Raw genomic sequence first — 27,704 nt, forward strand, 5'->3', positions numbered from 1 at the left:
AATATATATAAATCAATAAGATTCACAAAAGTATCCTTAATATTTCAGTATTATTAGTATTTTTAAATCACTTGTATCATTTGTATCACTTGTCATCCCATTGATCATCAATTTGCTCTAGTGGGCACCAGTAATGTCTCCATTCATCCCTGTTGCGTGCTAGTGTAGCCCAAAGTCATCTGCTCGCTCCAGGAACATGTGGAGCTTCAAATCGTTTGCTCAGGGTTTTGATGAAGAAGTCTGACCATTTCGTAGGTGTGCGGCCATGCGTTCTTATGACATCTGTAGAATTCAGTTGGTAATATAGCTCTAGGACAGTGGTCATCTCTAAATCACATTATGTGCCTGGTCCATCTGATTTTTGATGCCTTGGCAAATGAGACAGCGTCCCTGATTATTGATCGTCTACAGAGATTGGGACTCCAGATTCCATCTCTCACTTGAGTGAAACTTGATATACCGAGCATAGCTCTTTCGATTCCTCTTTGGAAAACCCGAATAGCATTCTCATCCTGTTTTCATAGGGCCCAGGTCTCTGAGGCGTATGTTAGTGCAGAAATAATGGTGGACTTGAAAAGATGTGCCTGGAGCCAGAGGTTCTTTGTCCTCTTAACTACTTCTTTAATGCTCTTGAAGACGTTCCATGTTCCTCTCTTCCTCCTGCAGTTCAGGTGCCAGGTCATTTGTCATGTTGAGTTGTTGACCTAGAGTTCTTGACCTAGGTACACAGAACTGCTGCATTCGGAGATGTTCATTCCTTTGAGGGCAAATGGAATGTCAGGAATTAGTTTGTTTCTCATGAACATTGTCTTTGTGAGATTTAGCTGCAATCTGACCTTTCCACACTCGCATAAATGTCAGCCAGCATTTGTACCACTTGGCGAGTATTTGGTGTTACTAGAATGATGTAATCAGCTAAGCGGAGGTGGTGTAGTTGCTGACCATCTATCTTTACTCCCATTCCTTTCCATTCTAGTCATCGCATAATGTTCTCGAGGGTGGCACTGAAGAGTTTCGGTGAAATGGTATAGCCCTGTTGGACCCCTCTCTTCTTTGTAGAATGGTGAGATCCTGGTAGTGAATCTGTAATACAGCTCATGAAGGATCCTGATGTATTGAGTTTGAACACCCTGTTTGGTTAGGGCTTCAATGACTGCTTCAGTATCAAAAAAAATCAAAGGCCTTCTTTAAATCAATGAACGTTAGACAGTGCAGCATCTTTAACTCTCGTGATATCTCAATGAGTTTGGTCACCATGTGGATATTGTAGATCATGCTAAAACCTTTTCGGAAAACCATCTTGCTCACATCGTTGTCCCTCATCTAGTGTTCTGCCAATACTCTTCAGGATAACTTGAGTGAATAACTTATAGATGACGTGTCAATGTCATGGATGTCTCCTTTCTTGTACAACAGGAAAGTCTTACTGGTTTTCCATTGGGATGGAACCTTGCATTTGGACAGGTAGTGTGTGAAGAGCCGAGCCAATGTATTGATGAGTATTGGCAGCAGATTCTTCAGGTGTTCAGGTCTGACCTTGTCTGGGCCGGGTGCTTTTCTCTTCTTTACTGACAAAATGGTATGACACATTTGGGAAGGGAGAACACTGTGAATGACATAATCATCCTGTGGAATTTGGTATGTGGGCAGGTCTACAATGCTATTGAAAAGATCCTATGAGAAGTTGTGGATAACCTTTTCCATTGCCCTTATGGAAGATGTTGATAGATCATCTTCCATCAGTAGCATTTAGAAGGATAACAAGGAGAGGCTTCTAAAATCTCAGGGACAAACTACACTGACAAAACTAAGAAGACTAAAATGACTATCTGTACTTTTAATGCACGTACGCTGGCATCAGAAACATCCATCGAGGACCTGATCGTGCAAGCAGAGAAGACCAAGTACTACATCATTGGATTGACTGAGACAAGAAGGCTTTGATCACATCATGCTGTTTTGGACACTGGAGAAGAACTGTTCCTCAGAACATGCAACATTAGAGGTATTGGTGGTGTCAGTGTCCTTGTCAACATGAAGTTGGCCATAAGCATTGATTTGTTTGAATGCCTTACAACCTGAGTTGGATGCTTCTGTTTGAATAGTAAGTTCTCTTCTTAAACTTTGCAGCCCTTTCTTTCATATCTGTGAAGTAGAATTTCGAATAAAGGAGAAGGTGGTTTGATCCTGTTTGTAATTTTGGGACAACAGCAACATCGGTCAGACAAAAATAGGTCATTTGGTGGCAGTTTCTATCTTTATCGTCTATGCACCAACATCCAACTACTACGAAGAAGAAATTGAGAAGTTCTACATGGAGCGCAAAAATTTCTAAAAAAACGACCATACCTTCTACAATGTCATTGTTGGTGATTTTAATGCCAAGATAGGACCGAGAAGGTTGCCCAAAGAACTCCACATTGTGACCCATGACCTAGAATGGAATGAATAGGGTAAGAGACTTAGTTTAGTATGTTTACCAAGACCATCCATGGTAACTTGCAGTTCCAAAAGGTCGAATCTAAACCTTGGACATGGGAGTTTCCTGGTGGACTGTTCCACAACAAAATTGATCACATCATATTCAATCAATGGTTTTGCTTGACTGATATCACTGTTGTCCCAAAATTCCAAACAGGATCAAACTACCATCTCCTTCGTGCAAAATTCTACTTCACAGAATGGGAAGAAAGGAATGCAACATTAAAAAGAGAATTCCCAGAATGACCACAAACTGGGAGCTCTTTGGTAGTATTGTGGCAATATGGGACGATGCTATCATTGACAACATTGATAAGGAATACCATTGGCTGGTTCAGCACCTCCATGATTATGTGAACAATGCTGAGAGAGAGAAAGCCACAAAAAGATATCTGCCTTCAGAAACTCTTGAGCTCATTCGCCAACGTTTTTGGCATGAGCCTCAGGCAATCACAGCTATAATACAAGCTTGCAAAGCTGTGCAGAGAAGCCATAAAAGAAGAACTCAAAAAGAGAAGAGCAGTAGTGTTGGCTGATATGGCAGAAGCCAGGAAAAGTATTCAAAATGCCTGCCTGTCCTTCACCAACTACAAGACCAAGATGACTGCCTTCCAATATCCTGACAAAACATAATTTAATTTGATGAACTAATGACAGACTAAATTTTGAAACATGTAAAATAACTATATAGGTTTCCTTTGTCTCTGCAGAAGTGGTCCCTGAACACAGAGCCATGAGTAAGCATTGAGCCTATCCATGCGTGGCCCAAAAAATAAAACAACAATGGTAATAATAATAACAATAATGATGATACAATCTGACTGGAGAGGTCAATATTTTCTAAAAATTTTCTACATGTCACAGTCATGGTCACGGTCCTCCTGTTGTTCATCGATTTGCTCGAGTGGGCCCAGTAACTCTCCATCATGAGACTTATTGTTACTGTGTTTGGCATATCGAATACGTCACGAGTAGCTTGCCAGGCTCTGCCGTGCGGGCGAGATACTCTCGGTAGCTTGCCGGGCTCTCCGAGAGGCGCGGAGGAATCGAACTCAGATCGGCCATGTTGGCTGCATGCAAGGCAAATTATAAAAGTTTGTTAAACTAAGGCAGAATCTCCTGCTTCAGTGCCAGGTTTTCTTCACTGGGGCCCCTTGAAGAGGGGCGGGTTGAGTCGCCCTCCCTGCCCCAATCAGAACCCTGGAAGCCAAAAATCTCCAGAACCCAAACACAGCCATGCTCAAGGCCATTCTCCACATGCTCGGACGAGCCTCACACATGAAGGAACCAGCAGAGGAACCCAGGAATCCGGGACCTGTGGCTGAAATCTCCAAGCTTTCTCAGATCAGTGCTGGCCCTCCTTCACCCAGATCCCCTGTTTTCCAGTACCTTGGCACTCTACACCCACAAACTGTCTCTGGCAACATGTAATCTCATCAATGACCAAGATCCAGAGACTATAAAACAAAACTCCCAGAATAGGGCTATGCAGAATCCCCTGACCCCACCCCAAAAGCCTCTGTTCTTCTCGGAGAGCCTGGTAAGCTACTGAGAGTATCCTGCCAGCACCACAGAGCCTGGCAAGCCATCGTGGCCTATTCAATATGCCAAAAACATAAACAATAATGGGTCTCATTCCCCTAACCCTGAAAAAGTCTCCAATACGCCATTGAGCTACTCTAGCCTGCGACAGGAATGAATGGAGACGTTACTGGTGCCTGCTTGACCAAATCGATAAACAACAGGATGGCAAGTGATACCAGTGATAGTAAACTACACACCATATTATTGCCAATTGTATGAAATGTATTGTATTTCCAATAATTATGCAGTCTCTTGATTTGTTTTTTTCCTAAAATTGACTCTGTGATAGTGCTGGACAAAGTACTCAAATGGACTCACCCTTTACCTCGGTGAAGTAGGATATCTGATTTTGTCTGGTAAAACTTGATATTGTCCTTTGTGGCTATTGTCATAATCATAGGAATTTCTGCAAGGTGTTTCGCAGAATGGTGTATGCTATGTATTATTTTCTGACATCCTTTTTTAGTAACATTTACCTCAATAATTATCCTTTCTTTGAGGTTAGTTTAGAGGGCTTGAAAAGTTAGTAATGAGCTTAATTGTATCCTGTAATTGTTAGAGGGGAACATGTTCATTGCACACATTATTATTATCAAGTGATCCACTGTATAACCTTACTGGCTCCTAATTTTCACTGTAATAATGTTTTGTTTATATTTGCCTGAATCACTTTACCAGAATTTTAATGTTATGCTTTAGGTTACCTTGATATTTTTTCCCAGAAAGCCTGAGTCAATTGTCTTAAGCCCTTTTTATTCAAAATATGAAATAACCTCACTATTCTGAACTGCTTGTTACTCCCATCAACAGTGGAATTGTGAGCACTAACTCACAAACTTGTGACTTAAAAACGCATATCGAAGCAATGATTTGACCCAGTTTTTTTTTACTTCCCCACATTTCTGAGATTATTTTAAATTTATGGCTATAATGTTTTAAATAAAGAAAACAAAAATAATTGATCAATCATGACATTGTATGTTTCTTGTCATTGCACATTGTCTGTTATTATATCTCATGCTGTTCAGTTTAGTTTAAGTAGCAGAAACATTCCCAAAACAAGTTAGCACTTTTGTTATTTTCATACTACTTTTTTTGTTGTTGTTTCTGTTTTTGTTTTTGGACTACCCCTGACTAATGTTCAGTAGCTACTCATGGCTCTGCACTCAGGAATAACTCCTGGTAGGTTTAGGAGACCATTTGTGGTATCATGGATTGAACCGAGGTCGGCCATATGCAAGGCAAGCACAGTACCTGCTGAACTATCTCTCTGGTCTCATTTATACTATTTTCTAAAGTTAGTTTGTACACATGTGGTCAGAAGCTTATAGTATCAGTATTGGAGCAGGAAAAGGATTTGAATATTTTAGATGAAAGATTTTATACTTGTAGGGAAGTTTCAGATTTACAGCAAAATTAATGGTACAGAAAGTCCCCATGCATTGATTGCCACATATAAGTATAGCCTCTGCTATTATCCACAGATTCTATAAGAGCAACACCTTCGTAATTCAGTGAGCCTAAACTAATCTATTATAATTACTCAAATCCCGCGGTTTATGGTTTATTTTAAAATTTATATATTTGGACAAATGTGTCCATTATTCTAGTATTATACACAATATTTTCATTGTCTTGATCCTCTGTATTCTATTTTTAAAATTTTTATATGTCTTTTTAAAGTTGTTTAAGGTCGTTTAGGGTTGTCAGGCTTGGAGCATGTTATATGTATTCAGTCTCTTAAAATAGATTTATTTCACTTAAGACATATTTTAGTTTTCTCCATGTCAACTAGAACTTGATTAATTTTTTTATATGCCTTTTTTAAGGTTGTTTAAGATCATCAGACTTGGAACATGCTATATGTATGCAGTTTTTTAAAATAGATTTATTTCACTTAAGACATATTTCAGTTTTCTTTATGTCAACTAGAGCTTGATATTTCATTTATCTTTGGCAGTAAATAATATTTCATTATCAATATATCCGACATTCAATTTAACTATTTATTTACTGAAGGGAATCTTAGTTGTTTCAAAGTTTTGGTAATTATGAATAAAGCTGCTATTTACAGTCACTTGCAGGTTAAAAAAATATACATATATACACACAACATTGTATGGTAGACATATACTTCATTTTATAAGAAGTTTAGAACTACCGTCCAAAGTGGTTTATCATTGTTTCATTTACATTCCTCTCATGTTATATCATGTAGAACATTGTTTCTCAACCTACTCAAACCTGCCAGTTTGCCCCCTACCCTCCTGCCATCCCCCCATTTAGATGATTTTTTTTAACTCATGGCCCTCTAAAGGCCCTCCCGTTGATCGTCGATTTGCTCGAGCGGGCCCAGTAACGTCTCCATTGGAGACTTTGTTGTTACTGTGTCTGGCATATCGAATACTCTCGGTAGCTTGCCGGGCTCTCCGAGAGGGGCGGAGGAATCGAACTCGGGTCGGCCATGTTGGCCGCTTGTAAGGCGAACGCCCTACCCGCTGTGCTATCGCTCCGGCCCTCTAGGACTATCTGATGGTCCTCAGTTCCAAAATGCTCACACAGACCACCTTTTTCATATACATTTTTTTTTTGCTAGGACTATCTGATGGTCCTCAGTTCCAAAATGCTCACACAGACCACCTTTTTCATATACATTTTTTTTTTGCTAGGACTATCTGATGGTCCTCAGTTCCAAAATGCTCACACAGACCACCTTTTTCATATACATTTTTTTTTTGCTTTGTGTCTCGGTTTTGGGTTTTGGTCAAGTGTCTATTAGGATCTTTGGCACATTTTAAAATTGGGTTCCTTTTTGTTCTTGTTGAATTATTTTTTCATCTTTGTTCTTGTTGAATTTGAAGAATTCTTTGTTTACATTAGATAACAGGTTTTTGTTAGATGTGTCTCTGCAAATATTTTCTTCTGGTCTGATGCTTGTCTTTTCATCCTCTGGATATTATCTAGTCTGTCTGAATATTTTTTGGAAATCATGTCATTCTATGTATAACACTATGTAGAGAAAATATAGCCTGATATTTGGTATCAAACCATACTTGCTAAATTGGACTTTTGCTTGGAAATAACTAGTTCTCATGAAATGACATCTCCAAAAATAACTGAGAGAAAGTAAAATACAGTTAGCACAATAGTTGCAGAAAATAGGCCCTCTTCGTTGGTTTACAGGTATGGCCATTTCTATTTGAAAATAAGAGTATTTGAATTTAAATTAATCTTGTGTATAAAAAAATTTTAAAAATAAAAAATAAAACAAAACCATATTAAAATAAATTAATTAATCTTGTTTAGACATGGAATATTTTTTTACAAGGAATCAGATCAATGTTGGTTCTAGTTATGTAAACTCTAGCTGTAAACATGCAAATATACGTGAACATAGATGCATAAATATACAAAGTCCTCAAGTAAAGTGTCACAAACATATGAATTGCCTGTAAATGCTGCTACAATGGAAAGGCTTAAGAGCCAAAAGCAACATTGGTTACAGAGAGTTACTGTTTGACCCTAACTTTAAAAAGTGATTTTTTTTAAAAAAATGAGTTTGGTAAAGAGGCAGAATGGGCTGAGAAAGGGAATCTTGGGGTCATTGGTGGAAGGACAATGACACTAATGATGAGTTTGGAGTTGCAATATTGAATACCTAAAACTCTATTCTCAATAGAGTAAATCACAGTGAATAAATTAGTAATAAATTTTAAAGGGGGTGTTTAGCCTTCAGAATATCATTTAAAAAGTATGAATCTGGGCTGCATAAATAAAAGTTTCATCCCTGTTCTGCTGTAGAAATAATCTCAGTTTCCTTCTCCAGATTCCAGTGAGTAGCCCACATTTCTTCACTGCACCCCCAATCCTTTATTATCTCAAGTGTTGCCCTCTAGTACAAGAAGATAATAATGACATAAATTGAAGTCTAATTTATTATCTCAAATACTTAATTTGTAGAGACCAGACCTAGCAGTGCTAGTTGAGGAGGTGCACGTTAAACTGAGATGAGAACAAAGGTGAAGACTTGCAGGAGGTAGCCTGCTGTTCTGTCACTTGAAGCACAGATATTTTTTTTATCAACCCCTCCTTCCAGCAGAAATTCTTCCATGCTGGCTTTCTTGTATCTAATATTGGTAGACAATGATCTAATTCTTAGACTCTTTGTTTCAAAATTTTGGTTGACACCTATTGTCTTGGATTTTGTTTTCTGGAGCCACAACTGGCAGTGCTCAGGTTATTCCCAACTCAGTGCTTAGGGGTCACCACTGGCAGTAATCTGAACACTATGAAATGCTGGGGTCAAACTTGGGATTCCCAATGCAATGAATGTACTTTATTTCTTTTATCTATTACCTTGACACAACACCTATTTTTGTGGGTTCTGCAAATGAGAAAAAAATCGATTGTAAAGTGCTGTTGAATAGGTCTACATTATTTGTTTAAACTCCCTTTTACTTAGAGCTAAATTCGACTTGGCAAAAACAAATAACCATATGGAACTCAAATTGGAGTAGAATGTCTTACTAATGTGGAAAATTTGAGATGGAAAACTAAAAGGTGAGAAAAGCGAAGGTAATGAATGGGTCAATAAAATCATTGCCTATTCATACAGCAACAATTTTTATTGTTTCTAAGGAATAAGTGAAATAAAGATCATTTATGACTGCTAATCAAAATTTCTATTTTATGTTGAGATCACTAATGCTCAAAGTGTAACTTGTAGTTCTGCTCCCTATGTGTACCATGCAAACAAAGATAGGAAGTACTATTTATGGAATATTAAAATTTTATATGTTCTAATAATATATTCTGTTGGGAGATAACATTTCCTTTGATCAGGTACCAAAGACAAATAAATCTTCCACATGCAATTGTATCTGTGTGGAAAGATGGAAGAATTATCCACCAATTGATTTTTCTTCACCTTGTATTCTGATCTTAATTTGTCCTTCATTATTCTCATAATGCTTCATTTCATAGAACACATTTAAGTCACAACATAATGTGAGATGCTTCTTCCTTTTTCAAAGTAACAGAGCTTGTTGGCTCAATTAAAAGTATATATTTTTTTCTGGCAGTCTTCTCTACACCACAACAACTGAAAAACAAAACCAACCAATAAAAGCTATTTTCATGGAAGTGATTGTGAAGCACTTGGAGAATGATCTAAGAATCCAAACTAAATTCCCAGCTAGCATTCTCCTGTTTGAATATCAAAAAGTGTCCATGAGCCTACAGAAGACTTTCTGAAGGAAAGTGTTTTTTGGGGGAAATTTCAGAGTTAATGATTGGTCTGTACGATTCCCATATCTGATTTCATTTTTTCAGTACTTCAAGAACATTCCATGTTAGAAAAATATTATTTCCAATAGCAACTAAGTAAGGTGTGTAAGTGTATAAAAACTCTTAAAGGCTCACTCATCCAGGTACCCGCCCAGTGGCAGGGCCACTTCCCAGGGCTGTGAGTCTAACTAGATCCATGAGAATGGCTGGTTTTCATCCGTGGACTGTGGGGGACGGGAACTGAGGCACACCGCATGAACCCAAAGCTGAGCCGTTCCGGCACCCTCTGCTCACTCATCCAATTACCTGCCCAGCGGCAGGGCCCCTTCCTGGAGCCACAGCTGCTAACGTGGTCGCAAGTTATTCTCCCCCTACATATCCCATAGGAACCATAAGTTACCCTCTGAGATGAAAGGTTCACTAGGTTAGCTTAACCACCAGAAACAAATTAGCCAATAATTCATTAAGCCCATCTCAATTAATTCTGCATCTTAAGCAGAATAGTAATACTGAGTGTGAAGGTGTATACCACACAGGTCACAATGGTAAAGCAACACAGAAGCCCACCAAGCTTACTTATTGAAGACGCTAGCCCAGAAGAAACCAACAGTAATGAAGTTCTAGAGAATTTCTCTGAGAAAGAATTTAGAAGGGAGCTACTGAGAATGCTTAGGGAGCTAAAAGAAACAATGGAAAGCAATGCCAATAAAAACAAGAGGATTTGAAGGTATAAATGAGGAAAATGCAAATAAAATTACAAACAAGAATGTCAAAACCGAAAAACCTGGCGGGTGAATTGAAAAACTCAGTGGAAGGTCTCAGAAACAGAGTAACAGCTGCTGAGAACAGAATCAGTGAGCTTGAAGATGAAATCCAGAGACTCTCCAGAAAAGAGAAGAAAATGGAAAAGAGACTCACAATTTGGGAACAGTTGGCAAGAGAAGATCCTGATGAAGCCAAAGGAGTAACATAAGAATTATTAGAGTCCCAGGGGGACAGGAAGAATGCCCTGATGAAGAAGAAACTGTCAAAGACATCATTGCTACAACGTTTCCACAGCTTAAGAAAACATGTGACTACATTCAGGAGGTCCAAAGAGTACCAGCTACAAGAAATCCAAATAAAAATACCCTAAGACACATGCTGATCAAAATCACCAAAACCTTAGAGACAAAATTCTGAAAGCAGTAAGATCAAAGAAAGAAATTTCCTATAAAGGAGCATCCTTAAGATTCACAACTGATTTGTCTGATGAAACCCTCATGGCCAGAAAACAATGGTGGGATATAGTGAAAAAACTCAAGGAAATAAATGCCTCACCAAAAATACTTTACCCAGCAAGACTCTCATTCATAACAGAAGGAACAACACACAGTTTCACAGACAAACAACAGTTCTGGAATTTCATAGACTCAAAATCATGGTTACAAGAACAAGTAATGGGATACTTTAAGACAACACAGGCACCTCAAATACACCAAATTTCAACAGAAAAATGGGACAAGACACCATAACAAAAATCTCTCTCAATGTCAATGGCTAAATGCACCAATTAAAAGACATAGAGTGGCAGAATGGATTAGAAAATTGAACGCAACATCCGGCTGCCTACAAAAGACACATCTCAATAGTCAAAGCAAACACAGGCTCAGAATCAAAGGCTGGAAAACAATCGTACAGATAAAAAGCTCCCATAAAAAAGCTGGGGTATCCATCCTAGTATCAGACCACATTGATTTCAGACTGAAGAAGGTCATAAGAGACAGTGAAGGCCATTTCTTATTGACCAAGGGATCTGTACAACAGGAAGAACTTGCAATACTAAATGTATATGCACATAATGAGGGACCAGCAAAGTACTTAAAACAACTACTCATAGACTTGGAGAAAGACACCAATAGCAGCACAATACTAGTGGGAGACTTCAGTACTGTATTATCACCTCTTGACAGATCAACCAGACTCAAGCTTAGCAAGGACATACTTCACTTCAGGGAAAAAAATGGAAGAATAGGACTTAGTAGATATATGCAGGAAACTTCATCCTCAAAAAGCTGAATACACATTCTTCTCAAGTGTGCATGGAACGAACATACTCCAAGATAGACTACATGCTGAACCACAAAATATACCTCCATAAAATTAAAAAGATAGAGAGTGTATCAACAAACTTCTCAGACCACAATGCGCTGAAATTAGAAGTAAATCATATACACAACCAGAAAACTAAATCAAATACCTGGAAATTAAACAATTCACTATTGGACAACGAGTAGCTTAGAAAGAAAATCAAAGAAGAAATCAAAAGATTCCTGGAAACGAACAAAAATGAGGACATGAGTTACCAAAACTTATGAGATATAGCAAAATCTGTGTTAAAAGAAGTTTATCATATCAATAGGCACAGAGAAAGCATTTGACAAGATCCAGCACCCGTTTATGATGAAAACTCTCAGCAAAATAGGCATTGACGGAACTTTCCTCAATAGTGTCAAAGCCATCTACCACAAGCCCATGGCAAGTGTCATTCTCAATGAGGAAAAACGAAAAGCCTTCCCTCTAAGATCGGGCACAAGGCAAGGTTGCCCACTTTCACCACTTCTATTCAATATAGTACTGGAAGTCCTGGCCATTGCATTTCGGCAAGAGAAAGGTATTAATGGAATACAGATAGGAAAAGAAGAGGTCAAACTATCACTATTTGCAGATGATATGATATTACACTTAGAAACCCCTGAAGATTCTACAGAAAACTCCTAGAAACAATAGGTCAGTTTAGTAATATGGCAGGCTACAAAATCAACACCCAATAGTCCATGGATTTCTTATATACAAATAACCAGAGAAGAATTAGACCTTTAAAAAGCAATCCCGTTCATAATAGTACCTCAGAAAATCAAGTACCTTGGAATCAGCTTAAACAAAGATGTGAAGGACCTATACAAGGAAAATTACAAAACACTACTTCAAGAAATAAAAGAGGACACTAGAAAATGGAGACACATCCCCTGCTCATGGATAGGGAGGATTAACATGATGAAAATGGTAATACTGCCCAAAGCACTATACAAATTCAATGTGGTCCCTATCAGGATACCCTTGACATTTTTCAAAGAAATAGACAAAACACTCCTGAAATTCATATGAAACAATAAACTCCCACAATCCTTGGGAAAAAGAAGATGGGTGGCATCACCCTCCCCAAATTCAAACTGTACTACAAAGCAGTAGTAATTAAGACAGCATGATACTGGGCTAGTAAAAGACCTGCAGACCAATGGAACAGAGTCGAATATTCTGTCACTGACCCCCTCAAATATTTGATCACCTAATCTTTGACAAAAGAGCAAGAAATGTGAAGTGAAACAAGGAAAGCCTCTTCAACAAGTGTTCCTGGAAAAACTGGAGAGCTACCTATAAAAAAAAAAAATGAATGCCGAACTCTTTCTAGAGTCAGGCACAAAAGTCAGATCAAAGTGGTTAAAGACCTCAATCACAATCAATCACAACCATCCTGTTATTCGTCGATTACCTCGAGCAGGCCCCAGTAACGTCTCCTTCTCCTAGCCCTGAGATTTTTTTAAAAAGTGCCATATTCAAGGCTCTTTCAGAGTTAAGAGAATGAGACCCTTCATTGTTACTGGTATTTGGCATATTGGGTACGCCACGGGGAGTTTGCCAGACTCTGCCCTGTGGGCAGGTTACATTCGGTAGCCTGCCAGTTTGTCCAAAGTAGGAATGAGATGATAAGATGTCGCAAGGCCGCGAATGCGTGAGGCTCATCCAAATATGTGGAAAGTGGTCCCAGCATGGCCTTGGCTGGGACCCAGAGGTCTTCAGCTGTTGGGCCCTGGTGGAGACAGTCAGGCACAGGGTAGAAGACTTTGCCTTGTTCTCTCCCGGGAGCTGAGTGTGATAATCTCTGGATCCTGGCCGTTGTTGGGGTTACATGGTAGTTGGTGGGTGTAACTGTCTAGCTACTGGCAGGTCCAGTCCCAAACCGTGCAGGTTTGGAGATCTCAGCCCCGGGTCCCACACACCTGGGATCCTCTGCCAGTTCTTTTATGTGTGAGGCTCATCCAAGTGTGTGGAGAGTGGTCCCAGCATGGCCTTGGCTGGGGCCCAGAGGTCTTCAGCTGTTGGGCCCTGGTGAGGACAGTCAGGCACAGGCTAGAAGACTGCCTTGTTCTCTCCCTGGAGCTCAATATCATACATAAATATCAGACCTCAATATCATACATAAATCCACAAGGTACATAGAGGAAACGTAGGCAGACCTCTCCATGACATTAAAGCTAAAAACATCTTTAAGTATGAAACAGCACTGACCATGCAAGTGGAAGCAAACATAAACAAACGGGACTACATCAAACTAAGATGCTCTGCACTTCAAATTAAAACAGTGACCAAAATACAGAAAGAGCCTACAGAATGGGAAAAAGTTTACCCAATACCCATCTGATAAAGGATTACTATACATGATATACAAGACTCTAGTAGAACTGTACAAGAAAAAACCTTCAATCCCATCACAAAATGGAGAGAAGAAATGAACAGAAGTTTTCTCAAAAAATAAATACAAATGGCCAAAAGGCACATGAAAAAATGCTCCACATCCCTAGCCATCAGGGAGATGCAAATCAAAAGAACAATGAGATATCATCTCACACCACAGAGACTGGCACACATTCAAAAGAACAAAAGCAACCAGTGCTGATTTGGATGTGGGGAAAAAGGGACACTTTCACTGTTGGTGGGAATTGCCACTAGCCCAGCCTTTCTGGAAAACAGTATGAACAGTCCTTCAGAAACTAGAAATTGAGCTAGAAGTCTGCCTCTGCCTCATGAGCAAAGGGGAGAAGGCAGCTGGAATAGAGAAGGGATCACTAAGAAAAAATGGCTGGAGGAATCAGTCAGAATGGTAGATGTGTGCAGAAAGTAGATAAAGGACCAAACATGATAACCTCTCAGTGTCTGTTTTGCAAACCATAATACCTACAAGTAGAGAGAGCTTATGGGGAATCATATCTGCCACGGAGGCAGAGGGAGAATGGGAAAGGTAGATTATACTGGGCATATTGGTGGTGGGGAGTGTGCACTGGTGGAGGGATGGGTGTTTGATCATTGTGTGATTGTAACCCAAACATGAAAGCTTATAACTATCTCACGGTGATTCAATAAAACTAATAAAAAACAAAATAAAATAAAATAAAACTTCCTAAAGCATTTTTTACTGTTTTTCATTAAAAACGTGTCACAAAGAGTGAAATAAAACTACCTTAAGTAGATTTACTTATATTTTTTATTTAGATGCTGGTGTACAAGCTGAGGGGTAAGAAAATGAGCATGGTTCCTCAAGGTGCCAGATTCATACCTCTAAAGGGTCAGTGCTAGACGTGTTACAAAAAAGCACACAAATAGAGATTATAAAGTTTTATAATTTCCTTAGCCATTATTGACTTTGTGCCAAAAAGATTTACACACCCCAAGTTTTTACAACTTGTGTTTGTTTTAGGATTTAGAATAAAATAATAATTACTGGGTCACATTTATTTTTTAGTAAACATTTTGTATTTACTAAGTTCCCACTAAAAATGAACAAGTTTTTTAAAGGAACTTCTATATCAGAGATGTTCCCTTTATTTTATATTCTAGGCCTTGCAAGGTAATAGAGTATACAGAGGAAGAAAGATAATCAATAATCTCTGGAATTCTTCCAAGCCATGCTAGGGCAAAGTATAGGTATGACTATATCATCTACAGAAATCTTTTCTTTATCAAGCTAAAGGCTTAACAGCTACCAGGAAATCTAAGGTCTTAGGTGAAATGAAGCACACTATATAACAAAATTTATAGGCAATGTCTGGAGCAATTTTGTTCTTTAGGAAGTTCTTGGATCTTGGTGAACAACATTTTAAATTTTGAAGTCAAAGCATGAACTGTAGCAGAAGTCTCATAAAGGGCTTGCCAGATTCTCCTGAAGCCAATAAAAGATATTGCTGGAGTCTGAATGAACACAGAATGCAAGAGATTTTCTCTCAATTTTTCTGTCATAATTCATAATTATGTACTATCATATTACACATGCTAAAACCATGGTAAACTGGTCACTCTAGCTATATCTGAGTAATTTGATAAAGATTTGTTGCAATTTTAGTTGAGGTGCTAACCTAAATATCTGTAGTTACTGATATTTAGGAACTCTAGGAAAAAAGTGCTATTATGATTGAAAACATGGGCAGTAAACCCAAGTCTTAGAAAAACCTTGGCTTCAGTATTTATTGGTGAACTTTTAACAAAATATTTCAGCTCATATTTTAAGTGGTGATGTCCACGCACATGAAAGCCTTGGATAATAATGTTAAGCTAAAGAAATGCAATTATGTCCTTGGTGAAATTTATGTTTTATGTAACTTGACTTTGAAAAATTTAAATCATTTAAGATAATCTAGGGGAAAAAACATACTGCTGATACTTGGTTCAATCCATAATTATTCTACCATGTACTATTTTAAAGAAAATTATAATTTTGACAATAAAATTTTGCAATTATTTCTAAGATACTAAAAGTTTTTAAGAAATATACACTCTGGAAGCATTGGGAAATGAAATTTAATCTATACCTAGAGAGTTTTAATTTGGGTACCTTGTATTCATGTATTTATCAAAAATGGGATAATATATATTTGCTGTTATATTCCTTTACTCATCCTTGAGAATGTATTTGTAGATGCATTTAATGTCTATATGCACAGAATAGAACAACCTTTTATAAGAATAATATTTGAAATTAATTTACAAAACCATTTCCTTGTTGATACATACTGTTATATCTGGCATTCACTGCTTGATAATATGACAATTGAATGTGTCTTGCATTTGAAATATAATTTGCTTATAACTTTAGATTTTTTAACATTCACAAATGACATAGTGTTATACATTTTAAATTATCTGTGCCTAGATTTTTATCATTTGTTACTTTTAGACACTTAAATCAGCATTACCTGATCCTGTATTCTGAAACGGTTTCTTTTAAAAATATAAACAGTGTTAAACTGTTTTTCCTGAGATTTTCTAAAACTGCATCCAAACCATCATATCCTGGCTATTCAGAGAGTGAGGAGGGATTTTTCAGTCTAGTGAATTTCTTTCATACTACTGATTTATTCAAATGTAAGTTTTTTTTTTTTGGTTACTGGCTTAATCTTCACAAAACCATGTTTCCAAGCACTCTATATTCTGATGATGGATAAAAAAATTCTGTACAAGGAGAAGGTTGTGCTGATTGGAATGGAAAGCAAAGTGTAAAGGTTTGGTGTGTATATAAGTGAATAGATTTCCATTACATAAATGGGAGGCTTCCCATTAGACAAATGTTTTCCTGGATGCTTGTTTCACAACTTTTTAAGTAAACAAATGAAAGCTGGAGTCCAACATTATTTCTTTGCCTGACACCATTCTATGACCCAATCTGTGATGAATCTTTAATGACTTTGTGTCACAGTGATGCCTTATCTGAGGGACTAGTGCGACACATAACAGCTATGATACAAATATAGTGGCGACTCTTACCAGAATGTTAAACTGATTTGAAGACTGTTCATATTATAAACCCTACCATTTTTAGTACACAAAACCTTGAACAAGATTTTGATGGAAAACTTAGATGTGTGCAGTGCTTAGTTTTCTTTAACTTTCCGGCTTTTCTTTACCAATGTTTTAATGTTTTTTTTCTGCCACTGTTTGGTCCAAGATGCTTTGTACTTTCCTACAGTTTACATGACTGATAAATTTATTATACTATTTCTAGATCCCTAAGATAAATGGATTACTGTTACTTATTTTGATCATTCTATACCATCAGTTCAGCTTCAGAAGAAAAAAATGTAAGTGTGTGTCAAACTAGACAACTTAATTCATAAGATATTTGAAAGATTGTGACATACTCAGATGCAAAAATGCAACATGATCAAAATCTTTATTGCACCAATTTTAATAGACATTAGATTCTTCTCTTATTTTATTCCCCATTTATTTAAATTTTACTTTTTGCTTTAGGACAATGATTTCCAGGGCTTATTCATGATTCTGTGCTGAAGGATCACTTCCAGTGGTGCTCAGGCATTGAACCCAGTTAGTTCACATGCAAGCTAAGGACTTCCTTGGTTACTATCTTTTCAGCCCTTTGTTACTCATCTCAAAATTTAAAACATAGCTCTTCCTTTTTGTCCCCCAAGCTGTGCTGGTCTTCTTCCAAACCCAGGTCAGTTTATGCACCGGTATTCGAACCCAGGACTTGAATTTCTCCCTGCAAGCTCCCCAGGCATCCTCTCAGACTATGGGAGAAAAACAGACCTGAGCCTCTGCCTCTTCCTCTTCATCCCCCAAGCTGTTCTGGTCTTCACCCCTACCCATTATTTACTCCCCCCACACTCACCAGGTACCTGTGGGGGCATGGCCTTTTCAGAACTGGCCGTGGCCTAATTTTAGGCAGGCTAATGCTCATGCAGCCACAGATAGTTTAGCCATACTAAGGAATCTAGGCCCCATACCTACACACCAACATGAAGAAACAACACAAATGCCCACCAAACGGGCAGGACGATGAAAAGAATCCAGAAGCCTCTGTAGATACTGCTCACCTAAGGGACCTCTCTGACAAAGAATTCAGGTAGGACGTTATGAAGATGTTCAATCAACTCAATGAAACACTCAGACAGATATCCAGTAACATGACAGAAAAAATTGACAAATTACAGAAAGTAATGAGAGCAGATATGTCATGAATAAAAGCTTCCATAGATAAAATAAAAAACTCAGTCTGTGCCCTCAACAGTAGAATGACCATAGCTGAAGAGAGAATCAGTGAGCTGGAATATCAACTGCACCAAGCCAACAGGCAACAACAAATAGTGGCAAGGGACCTCAAAATAGCTCTAGAGATAATCAGAGTCCTAGGAGATGATTCCAAGAGGAACAATTAGAATCACTGGAGTACCAGAAGCTCAGGGAAACAATCCCAATGAAAAAAAAACATGATTAAACAAATCAATGTTGAAAAATTCCCAGAGCTCGACAATGCAGCCATTCAGGTTCAAGGAGCCCAAAGGGTGCCAGCTAAAAGAGACCCTAACAAAAACACCATGACATATCATAGTTAGAATGATCAATGCTGCCGATAGAGATAAAACACTGCAAGCAGCAAGGTCAAAGAAGGAAATCACATGCAAAGGAGCACCCCTTAGATTCACAGCAGACCTATCAGAGGAAACCCTCCAAGCCCAAAGGCAATGGCGGGATATAGTGAAAAACTCACTGAAGTAAATGCTTCACCAAGAATACTCTATCCAGCTAAACTCTCACTCAAAATCGAAGGAACGGTACACGATTTTCTAGATAAACAGCAACTCAAAACCAAACCTAAAAGAAGGAATAAAGGGACTACTATAAAGCAAGACAAACCCTACAAGCACAACAGACCTTTAGAAAGATGACACAAAACCCCATAACAATAATCTCTCTCAATGTCAGTGGTCTAAATTCACCAATTAAGAGACACAGAGTGGAAAAATGGATTGAGACAGAACCCAACATTCTGCTGCCTACAAGAGACTCATCTGAACAGTCAGCAAACACATACTCTAAGTGAAAGGATGGAAAACAAACCTGCAAGTAAACAGCTACTTCAAAAAAGCTGTGGTGGCCATACTACTATCTGACAACATTAACTTTAGTTTGAAAAAGATTAGAAGGGATAGCGAAGGCTACTTTCTCTCCATCAAGGGATATGAACAAAAGGAAGAAATCACACTCTTAAATGTATAGGCACCTAATGAGGGAACAGCTAAATATTTACAACAACTGCTAACAGATCTTAAGGAAGACATTGCTAGCAACACAATAGTAGCTGGAGACATCAACATCGCCTTATCACCTCTGGATAGATCAACAAGAACAAAACTCAGCAAGGAAACATTGGCTTTGAAAGAAGAAATAGAAGAGAAAGTGCTTATAGTTCTTTACAGGACTTTACACCCCCCAAAAAAGAGTACACATTCTTCTCCAGTGGGTATGGAACATTTTCCAAAATAGACCATGTGCTATGCCACAAAACATACCTCAATAGAACCAGGAAGATAGAAATAGTATCAACAATCTTTTCAGACCATGACGCACTGAGAATAGAAGTGAATCACACACAGACACGGAGAACCAAATCAAACACCTGGAAATTAAACAACTCATGCTTAACAACGAGTGGGTCAGGAACAAACTCAAGAAGGACATCAAAAGATACTGGAAACAAATGAGAATGAAGACACAAGCTACCAGAATTTATGGGATGCAGCTAAAGCCATATTATGGGGAAAATTTATAGCTCTGCAAGCATTTCTCAGGATGGAAGAAAGGATGCACATAAACAGCTTGACTTCACAGGTCAAAATCTTTGAAATGGATCAACAGAAGGAGCCCAAATCAGGCCAAAGAAAAGAAATCATAAAACTTAGAGCAGAAATCAACGACATGGAAAACAAAGAAACAATCTAAAAGATCAATGTAACCAAGAGCTGGTTCTTTGAGAAAATAAATAAGATAGATAAACCACTACCAACACTCACAAAGAAACAGAGAGAGAGAACCCTAATAAATCAAATCAGAAACAAGAATGGGGATATCATAACAGAAACCAAAGAAATCCTAAAGATAATCAGAGACTACGTTGAATGTCTGTATGCCATGAAACAAGAGAACCCAGAAGAAAGGGATAAATTCCTGGATTCCTATAATCTCCCAAAACTTAATCAAGAAGATCTAAAATACTTGAATAAACCTATTTACATCAAGAAAATTGAAACTGTTATCAAAAGTCTTCCCAAAAACAAAATCCCAGATTCAGATGGATTCACTAGCGAATTTTTCCAAACATTTAAAGAGGACCTATTGCCAGTTCTTCTCAATTTTTTTCAGTAAATTGAAAAACAGAAACTCTCCCAAACAGTTTCTATGAAGCCTGTACCTCTCTAATACCAAAAGTAAACAAAGACAGCACAAGAAAATAAAGCTACAGGCCCATATCCCTGATGAACATGGATGCGATGATTCTCAACAAAATACTAGCAAATAGAATTCAACTACTCATCAAAAAGATCTTACACAATGACCAAATGGGATCCATCCCGGGGATGCTAGTATGATTTTACACTCAGAAATCAATCAACATAATCCATCATATCAACAAAAGGAAAGATAAAAAACATATGATCTTATCAATAGATGCAGAGAAAGCATTTGCCAAGATCCAGCACCCATTTATGATGAAAACCCTCGCCAAAATGGGGATAGAGGAGACTTTCCTCAATATAGTTAAAGGCATCTACCACAAGCCTACAGCAAGCATCATCCTCAATGGAGAAAAACTGAGAGCCTTCCCCCTAAGATCAGGGATGAGATAAGTATGCCCACTCTCTCCACTACTGTTTAATATTGTACTGGAAGCATTTGCAATAGAGATTAGGCAAGAAAAAGATAATAAGGGCATTCAGGTAGGAAAGGAAAAAATCAAGCTCTCACTATTTGCAGATGATATGATTCTATACTTATGAACCCTAAAACCTCTACCAAGAAACTCCTAAAAACAATAGACTTGTATAGTAAAGTGGCAGGCTATAAAATCAATACCCAAAAGTCCATGGCTTTCCTATGCGTACATAGTGAAATAGAAGAAAGTGACATGAAGAAAACAATCCGGTTCACAATTGTGCCCCAGAAAATCAAGTACCTAGGAATCAGCTTAACTAAGGAAGTAAAGGACCTACACTAAGAAAACTACAAAACGCTACTTCAAGAAAAAAAAGAGGACATGAGGAAATGGAAAGATATCTCCTGCTCATGGGTCGGGAGATTTAACATAGTCAAAATGGCAATACTACCGAAAGCATTGTATAAATTCAATGCAATCCCTATAAGGATACCCATGACATTCTTCAAAGAAATGGAGCAAACACTCCTGAAATTTATATGGAACAATAAGTCCCCACGAATACCTAACGCAATTCTTGGGAAAAAGAAAATGGGAGGAATCAACCTCCCTAACTTCAAACTTTACTACAAAGCAGTAATAATCAAAACAGAATGGTACTGGAACAAAGGCAGAACTGCAGACCAATGGAACAGGGTTTAATACAACAACATCTCCCCTCAATCATATGATCATCTAATCTTTGATAAAGATGCAAGAAATGTGAAATAGAGTAAGGAAAGCCTCTTTAACAAATTGTGCTGGCATCACTGGATGGCTACATGCAAAAAATGTGCTCAGAACTCTGCCTAACACCATGTACAAAAGTAAGATCAAAATGGATTAAAGACCTCAACATCAGACCAGAAACCTTAAGGGGTACATTGAAGACAGAGTTGGCAAAACCCTCCATGACATTGAGGCTACTGGTATTTTCAAAGATGCCACGCCACTGGCCGAGCAAGTGAAAACAGAGATAGATAAATGGGACTATCTTAAACTAAGAAGCTTCTGCACCTCCAAAGAAACAGTGACCAAAATACAAAGACAGTCTACAGAATGGGAAAGAATATTCGCCGAATACACATCTGACAAGGGGTTGATATCAAGGATATACAAAGTACTGGTTGAACTCCACAAGAAGAAAACGTCCAACCCCATCAAAAAATGGGGCAATGAAATTTACAGAAACTTTCTCAAAGAAGAAATCCGAATGGCAAAAAGGCACATGAGAAAATGCTCTACATCATTAATGATCAGGGTGATGCAGATCAAAACCACAATGAGATACCACCTCACACCTCAGAGACTGGCCCACATTCAAAAGAACAAAAGCAACTGATGCTGGCGCGGATGTGGCAAGAAAGGGACTCTCCTTCACTGCTGGTGGGAACGCCGACTAGTTCAGCCCTTTTGGAAAACAGTATGGACGTTTCTCAAAAAATTAGAAATTGAGCTCCCATTTGACCCAGCGATACCACTCCTGGGAATATATCCCAGAGAGGCAAAAATGTATAGTCGAAGTGACATCTGCACTTGTTTGTTCATTCATTGCAGAACTCTTTACAATAGCCAGAATCTGGAAAAAACCTGAGTGCCCGAGAACAGATAACTGGTTAAAGAAACTTTGGTACATTTACACAATGGAGTACTATGTAGCTCTTAGAAAAGATGAAGTCATGAAATTCACATACAAGTGGTACAATATGGAAAGTATCATGCTAAGCGAAATGAGTCAGAAAGAGAGGTATAGACATAGAAAGATTACATTCATCTCGGGGATATAAAATAACAAAATATGAGATTAATACCCAAGAATAGCTGCGATCAACACCAGGAGGATTACTCCATAGCTTAGAGGCCAGCTGGGTATTCTAGGGGAAAGCGCAGTTCAGATAGAGGAGGGAGCACCAAATAAAGGGTGTTTGGAGGATCCTCCCAGGAGGGGAGATGCATATTGAAAGCAGACTATGGACTGAACGTGTTTGCCACTCAATGCCTCTTTTGCAGACCACAACACCCAAAAGGAGAGAGAGAACAGGTGGAATGCCCTGCCACAGTGGCAGGGTGGGATGGGGGGGAGTGGGGGGGAGGGATATTATCCATGGTGGTGGAAAATGGGCACTGGTGGAGGAATGGGTATTTGATCATTGTATAAACAAAACCCAAGCACAAAAATTTGTAAATCTACAACTGTACCTCATGGTGTTTCACTAATAAAAAATAAATAAATAAATAAATAAATAAATAAATAAAAGAGGACACTGGGAAATGGAAAGATATCCCCTGTTCATGGATGGGAAGAATTAACATTATCAAAATGGCAATACTTCTCAAAGTATTGTATAAATTCAATGCAATCCCTATTATGATACCCATGACATTCTTCAAAGAAATGGAGCAAACACTCCTGAAATTTATATGGAACAATAAGCCCCCATGAATACCTAAAGCAATTACTGGGAAAAAGAAAACGGGAGGAATCAACCTCCCTAACTTCAAACTTTACTACAAAGTAGTAATAATAAAACAGCATGGTACTGTAACAAAGGCAGAGCTGTAGCCCAATAGAGCAGGGTTGAATATACTGACATATCCCCCCAAGAATATGATCATCTAATCTTCAATAAGGGGGCAAAAAAATGAAGTGGAGCAAGGAAAGTCTCTTTAACAAATTGTGCTGGCAAAACTGGACAGCTACGTGCAAAAGAGTGAGCTCAGATCTCTGCCTAAAACCATGTACAAAAGTAAGGTCAAAATGGATTAAAGACCTCAACATCAGACCAGAATCCATAAGGTTCACTGAAGACAAAGTTGGCAAAACCCTCCATGGTATTGAAACTAATGATATCTTCAAAGATGTCACGCCACTGGCCAAGCAAGTGAAAACAGAGATAGACAAATGGAACTATCTTAAACTAAAAAGCTTCTGCACCTCAAAAGAAACAGTGACAAAAATACAAAGACAGTTTACAGAATAGGAAAGGATATTCGCCGAATATACATTCGACAAGGGGTTGATATCAAAGATATACAAGGTACTGGTTGAACTCCACAAGAAGAAAACATCCAACCCCATCAAAAAATGGCATGACAAAATGAACAGAAACTGTCTCAAAGAAGAAATCCGAATGGCTAAAAGGCACATGAGAAAATGCTCTACATCATTAGTCATCAGGGAGATGCAGATCAAAACCACAATGAGATATCATTTCACACCCCAGAGACTGGCCCACATTCAAAAGAACAAAAGCAACAGGTGCTGGCGCGGATGTGGTGAGAAAGGGACCCTCCTTTACTGCTGGTGGGAGTGCCGACTGGTTCAGTCCTTTTGGAAACAGTATGGACGATTCTGCAACAATTAGAAATTGATCTCCCATTTGACCCAGCATTACCACTCCCGAGAATATATCCCAGAGAGGCAAAAAAGTATAGTCGAAGTGACATCTGCACTTGTTTGTTCATTCATTGCAGAACTCTTTACAATAGCCAGAATCTGGAAAAAACCTGAGTGCCCGAGAACAGATAACTGGTTAAAGAAACTTTGGTACATTTACACAATGGAGTACTGTGTAGCTGTTAGAAAAGAGGAAGTCATGAAATTTACATACAAGTGGTACTACAGGAAAAGTATTATGTTAAGTGAAATGAGAAAGAGAGGGATAGACATAGAAAGATTGCATTCATCTGGGTAACATAAAGTAACAAAATAGGAGACTAACACCCAAGATTGGCCAAGATTAGTACCAGGATTTTTGCTCCACGTCTTGAAGGCCAGCCACACATGCTACTGGAAAAGGGAGCTCCAATAGAGAAAGGAGCACCAAATAAAGGGTGTTGGGAGGATCCTCCCAGGATGGGAGAAGCATGCTGAAAGTAGTGAAACATGATTGCCACTCAATGTCTCTTTTGCAAACCACAACACCCAAGATGAGAGAGAGAACAGAGGGGAAATACCCTGCCACAGAGGCAGTGTGGGATGGGGGGGATGGGGGGTGGGAGGGATACTGGGACCAGTGGTGGTGGTGGAAAATGGGCACTGGTTTAGGGATGGATACTTGATCATTGTATAAATGAAACCCAAGCACAAAAATTTGTACATCTGGAACTGTACCTCATGTTGTTTCACTAATAAAAATTTAAAAATTAAAAAAATTTAAAAATTTAAAACATATCCTTCCCAAAGTTACATAAATCCTCTATTACTTTTAGATTGCCTAATTGTTACTTTATAATATGCATTCAACAAAATCTAATACTTGTATTTTATTTATTTTGCTCGACAATTGACTAATGTTGGCAGAAATATATTCAGATTTATCATTTCCCCTAGGAGTAGTTACAGTGATTGGTAAATGTATCAATAAGTAAAGATATTGAGTAATAAAATGTATGGCACCTTAAGTTTACTAACTGTAACTATAAAATACTCCCTAGAAATGCAACAAAAGTGTTATTTAAACCAATAAAATTTGTTTCTCAGTTCAACCATCAATAATATCTGTCTTACTTTTGCCAATAAGACTTTTGAATGGTATCTCGCTATAGATTTTTTAGTTACTAGTTAAATTAAGCATTTTCCCAATATCTGCTAAGTATATTTTTGTTTCTTACATACTGCCTATGTCTTTATGTCTTGTTAAATTTTTAGTTCTGTGTACTCCCAAATTGGATTAATAAACTGAAAATTTTTAGATGTTAAACATTTTTCAGAAGACTGGGTATGGAGATTTATAGTCCTTTAGATCACGGTCACGGTCCTCCCATTGTTCATCGATTTGCTTGAGCGGCCCAGTAACGTCTCCATCATGAGACTTGTTGTTACTGTGTTTAGCATATCGAGTACGTCACGGGTAGCTTGCCAGGCTTTGCCGTGCGGGCGAGATACTCTCGGTAGCTTGCCAGGCTCTCCAAGAGGTGCGGAGGAATCGAACTCGGGTCGGCCATGTTGGCTGCATGCAAGGCAAACACCCTACCGCTGTGCTATTGCTCCAGCCCAGTCCTTTAGATAGCGTCTTTAATTTGCACATAATGTCTTGTATGTGTAAAGTGCTATTTCTGATAGAAATGTAGTAGATGGTATTTCTTTTTTGTTTGAAGTGGATTAAATATTTTTATTTTATTTCATTTTTTAATTGAATACCATGAGATACAGTTACAAAGTTTTCATATTTGAGTTTCAGTCATACAGTAGTAGATGCTATTTCTAATAAAATCCATTAGTATATTTGAGCATACTTATTTCATACATTGTTTTAATTAATGAGATTTTATGGGTGATCTTATCAATCCCATATCTTGTTGCTCTTATTTTCAGATTCTTTCAGGCTTCTTTACTTCTAAAAATATGTACTATGATTTAAAGACTAATTTACCTAGCAAATCATTAAAAGGAAAAAGCAGTGGATATTTATACAAAGTTATACTTTATAAATTGTTTAAATAAACATAATCTTTAACTTGAAATTTCCTTCCAGTAATGATACATTCTCCATTAATCCTAGTATGTTCTTAGGATTGTTTCAAAGTGCTGCTCAGATTGCGCATAATTTTGTTAAATACATTTGAAGATGTTCTTGAAATTGCTTTTAGAAATGGAACCTTAATTTTCTCATGGATACTAATTGTATTTGTATAAAGGATGCTTATTGATTTTATAGACCATTACATTTTCCTATAATTCTGTTTCTACTTTCTTTTCTAAGTATGCAAAATTGTACTCTTCAAATAGTAATAATTTTACATACCTTTCTAATAAATTTATTTTACACTTTAAGTACAGAAGTTAATATATAATACAACTATGTAGCTAAATGTAAAAGATTTTTCCTATTGTATTTCTCTAATTGAAATTGGTGTATGTTGTCAGAGGAAACATACTGTATGATTTCAAATTTTCAATTTGCATATATGAACCAAAATATGAGGTTTTAGTGAATTTTCCATATATACCAGAAATATTACATATTATACATAATATTTGCAGAGTTATCCTACATTTTTCTAATAATGAAAGTGTATTTCATTTCTCTTTCTGTACCAATTGGAATAATATCATTTGTATCTCAATGTGCTGAATGTATTATTTATTATATTAATATTTTTGCTATTGAAAATATACCAGGTATATACGTTAATTTTTTTCTCTTTTTGTGGGAGTAAGATGTGCATACTTACTTCTGACTCTGCACTGAGGGATCCCTTCTGGCAGGTTTCAGGGGACTTTATGTGCTGCCATGGATTAAACCCAGAGCAGCAATGTGCAAGGCAATCACCTTACCTGCTGCATTATTACTCCCGTGACTTTGCATGGCAATTTTTTTTGGGGGGGGGGGCGGTATTTATTTATTTATTTATTTATTTATTTATTTTTGAGTCACACCTGGTAATGCACATAGGTTACTCCGGGCTCTTGCAGTCAGGAATTACTCCCAGCAGTGCTCGGGGAACCATATGGGATGCTGGGAATAGAACCCAGGTCAGCCACGTGCAAGGCAAACACCCTACCCGCTATGCTACGGCTCCAGCCCCCCTCCCCTTTTTAATATTTTTTATTTTATTTATTTTATTTTATTTTTAGGTCACACCCAGCGATGCTCAGGGTTTACTCCTGGCTCTTTACTCAGGAATAACTCCTGGCAGTGCTTCGGAGACCATATAGGACACCATAGATCGAACCTGGTTGGCTACAAGCAAGGCAAATGCCCTACCCACTGTACTGTGACTCTGGCACCATTAAAAAAAAATTTGTAAGGGTCACATCCAGCAATGAACAGGGGTTATTCATGCACTCAGGAGTTACTTCAGGCAGTGCTCGGGAGACCATATGGGA

Source organism: Sorex fumeus, unplaced genomic scaffold (genome assembly GCF_029834395.1).
Source record: "Sorex fumeus unplaced genomic scaffold, SorFum_2.1 ptg000024l, whole genome shotgun sequence".
NCBI lineage: Eukaryota > Metazoa > Chordata > Mammalia > Eulipotyphla > Soricidae > Sorex > Sorex fumeus.